The sequence below is a fragment of the Apium graveolens genome, chromosome 5 (assembly GCF_009905375.1).
Source record: "Apium graveolens cultivar Ventura chromosome 5, ASM990537v1, whole genome shotgun sequence".
Lineage (NCBI taxonomy): Eukaryota > Viridiplantae > Streptophyta > Magnoliopsida > Apiales > Apiaceae > Apium > Apium graveolens.
Window position 1 is genome coordinate 132,494,970 of NC_133651.1, and position 4,081 is coordinate 132,499,050.

The window sequence follows — 4,081 nt, forward strand, 5'->3', positions numbered from 1 at the left end:
CCAGATGATCAAGGGAATTTTGTAATATTCAGCGACGCTTCACATAAGGGTTTGGGTTGTGTGTTGATGCAACACAGTAAAGTGATCGCATATGTGTCAAGACAGTTGAAGCCGCATGAGTTAAAGTACCCGACGCATGACTTGGAACTAGCCGCCATAGTGTTCGCACTTAAGATTTGGAGACATTACCTCTACGGAGAGAAGTGTGAAATCTACACGGATCACAAGAGTTTAAAGTACATTTTTACTCAGAAAGAGCTCAATATGAGGCAGAGGAGATGGCTGGAATTGATCAAGGACTATGACTGCTCGATAAATTACCATCCTGGAATGGCGAACGTAGTGGCTGATGCTCTGAGTAGGAAGGAGAGATTGAATATGATGATAACATCAAAAGAGTTATCCGAAGAAATGGAAAAAATTAGAATTGGAACTTTGTGCTTATGGAAAAGTCGAGGAAGTTTGTCGTGCAATGACCTTTCAGCCAACACTAGTGGAAAAGATAAAGAAGTGTCAAGAGGAAGTAATGGAAAAAGAGAAGAATCAGTTATCTGGAGAGGAGATTAATACTCAAAGGGATGAGCAAGGGATACTAAGGTTTTCATCCAGAATATGGATTCCCCATGTACCTGAATTAAAGAATGAGATCCTCTATGAAGCCCACAATTCAAAATTTTCAATCCACCCGGGAAGCACCAAGATGTATCGAGACTTAAAGAAGAACTTTTGGTGGCCAAATATGAAGCGAAACGTGGCAGAATGGGTTGCGAAGTGCTATACTTGTCAGAAAGTAAAGGCAGAACATCAACGACCAAGCGGATTAATTCAGTTCCTGAAGATTCCAGAATGGAAATGGGAAAATATCGCTATGGATTTATAGTAGGACTATCGCGAACGAAATCCGGGCATGACGCAATATGGGTTATAATTGATCGTCTTACGAAGTCGGCGCATTTCCTTCCAATAAATGAGAAGTCGTCACTGGACAAGTTGGTTCATCTGTATGTGCACGAAATCGTACTAAGGTATGGAGTACCCGTATCAATAGTTTCAGACAGAGATCCCCGATTTAACTCGAGATTCTGGAAGCAATTTCAGGAATGTCTTGGCACAAAGTTGAATATGAGCACGGTGTACCACCCGCAGACTGATGGCCAGAGTGAAAGGACGATTCAAACAATTGAAGACATGTTGCGCAGTTGTGCAATCGATTTTGCAGGAAGTTGGGATGACCATTTGCCGTTGATTGAATTCTCTTACAATAACAGCTATCATTCCAGTATCGGCATGCCACCATACGAAGCTTTGTACGGGCAAAAATGTAGATCACCAACAAGTTGGGATGAAGTAGGAGAAGGAAGAATTCTCGACTCGGATTAGGTACAGCAGTTGCATGACTCGGTCAAGTTAATTCAGAAAAGGTTGCTTGCTGCTCAAGATAGACAGCGGAAGTATGCGGATCTAGCACGTAAGGACGTTCAATTCCAAATTGGCGAAGCTGTGTTGCTGAAGGTGTCACCTAGAAAAGGGTTGATGAGATTTGGCAAGAAAGGGAAGTTAGCACCTAGATACATAGGTCCTTTTAAGATTTTGAGTCAAGTGGGAAAGGTGGCCTATGAGTTGGCCTTACCACCTCAGTATCAGCATGTGCATAATGTGTTCCATGTGTCGTTGCTTAAGAAGTACAATCCTGACGCTAGCCATGTGATAGAATATGAACCTGTAGAAATTCAGGCAGACCTGTTATTTGTGGAGCAACCGGTTAAAATACTCGACTAGCAAGTAAAGAGTTTAGAAATAAGTCAGTAAAGTTAGTAAAAGTACTTTGGAGGAACCCTAAGGTCAAAGAGTTGACTTGGGAGTTAGAGTCTGATATGCGTTCCCGGCATCCTCATCTTTTCTCTTAGATTATGGGGACAGAATCCCTTAAGGGGGAGAGGATGTTACAACCGGTATTTTCGTGTAATATTATTTGTGGATTTGGTATAATATTAAAGTCAAATGAAAATATATTCAATGATTGTACGCTAGTATGATTAAAAATTTCTGCATTATAAATTTGCTTTATGTAGTACGTGATTTTTCAAAGCAAGAGTTTATTTAATTTCTTTATTTTTGATTTATAAGGAATATTCTAAGCTTTGGAAAAATTTTCTTTTAAAAGGTATTTTGTTCACAAATTTTGAAAATGATTTTATAAAGTCTCTAAAAATCCAAGTTATTTTATGGTATAAATTTTATAATTTTTGAACTTGTATTTTATTTTATAAAAATAAATCATTATAAATTCTAGTTGTCATATTTAGAAAATTACAAGAAAGCCCTTGTATGCAAACCACCCTCTCATTCTTTTCAAGGACAAAGAGGACAATTCCAACCCCACTAACTCTTATTTCTCTAGCCAATTTCCTTCTTTACTCTTGCATGCAAAATGCACCAAGTATAAGTGGAGGGATAGACTTGTCAATTCTCCCTTCCACTCACATTTTGTCAAATCAAATACCATAAAAACAAGCAAAGACATGATCATTTTCACTCATCACCCACACCTCACTCTCTCCTCCCTCCCCTTCTCCCTCACTCTCGGCCCTCCCTCTCTCACTCTCGAGTTTAGCCTTGAACCAACCCCCCTCCCCATTTTTCTTCATTTCTCCACCAAGCTTCTACTCTTTATACAAGTAAATGTTATCTCCCATACCATGATCATTCATATTTCAAAGAGTTTTGAGTAGAAAGTTTAAGTTTAAGGATTGCATGTAAAGGTTTTAGTGAAACTCAAAATACAATCTTGATTCTTATGGATTTAAGGTTGTTTTTGAGAGGACTACAATGAATGGATAAGTGCCAAGTCATGAGAAGGAAAATCTTGATGATTTAATGGCCATTTCCATCCATTTCATTCGGCCATGACCATATGGGAGCCGAATGAATGGTCCTTGAAATCATTCTTGTTGTTTTGATCAATTTTTGCATGTTTATGTGATAATGACTTGAATTTTGTGGTGATAATTTGATAAAACTCCTTGCATGCTAAGTGATCATCTAGGTATACCTTATGCTAGGCTTGAATGTCAATTTTAAGATGGAATATATGTAGAAAATGTGTTGTTTTGGTTTGAAAAACCCGAAGGCATGCATGCATGAGGATTTCTCTTAGAATGTTGTAAGATTTTGATCATTTGGAAAGATTTTGTTAGTGAGCCTTAATTTCAGTAGGAATGATGTGTTAATATTGATTTATGCTTCTTGTTGCATGGTAATAATTCGTGGTTATCTTTTATAAAAATATATATCTTGTTGTTTCAAAAGCATGAAGATTTGTGATTTGTGAAGTGTAGATTCTCTTGTTTTGCCATAATTGTACCTTAGGTAAGGATGATCTCACCCAAGGTTATTTTGAGAATAAGGGAGTTAGTTCAGTAGAAAGCTTGTAGTTTAAGAGTGCCTAATGCACTCAAAAAACTATAGTTGTCATTCTGAAATTTGTACCAGTGAGTACTTTCACTTATCACATAGTTTTAGAACACTTAGGAGTAAGTATTAGGTCGACCACCATAGTTGCAAGATGGTATAAGGTCAGTAGAGAAAAAGGCACAAGTGAGGGTCAATAGGATATGGATAATTTAGGGAAGGCACATCGAGTTAGGGAGCCAAAATTTGAAGACTTTGTCTAGTTTAGCGACCAAGTGACTTAAGTCGTGAGTCGAGATCATCCAAGCCTAGTGTTGCATTATGGTATATACGGTGTTATTTGGTGTTAATATATGATATGTGAATATGTGGCTATGTGTGTGTAATTGTAATTTAAAAGTGAATATAAATTAAGTGTGTATAGGCCTAAGTGCCATCCGTGTTTAATTTCAAGTTGTAAATAGGTTAAGTTAGTGAAAATATATTATAATGAGGATTATTATTTATGTAGGATCTCGAGACGAGGGAAAACTTGCCATAAAAGTCGAGTGAAGCTCCAGTTCCTCCTACCAGTCAGACAAGACCAGCCTATCTCAAGGCAAGTGATTCAACTTGACCTTCGTATTTACTATAAACAGTTCATATATATCGATTTAATTATCCTGAGTCA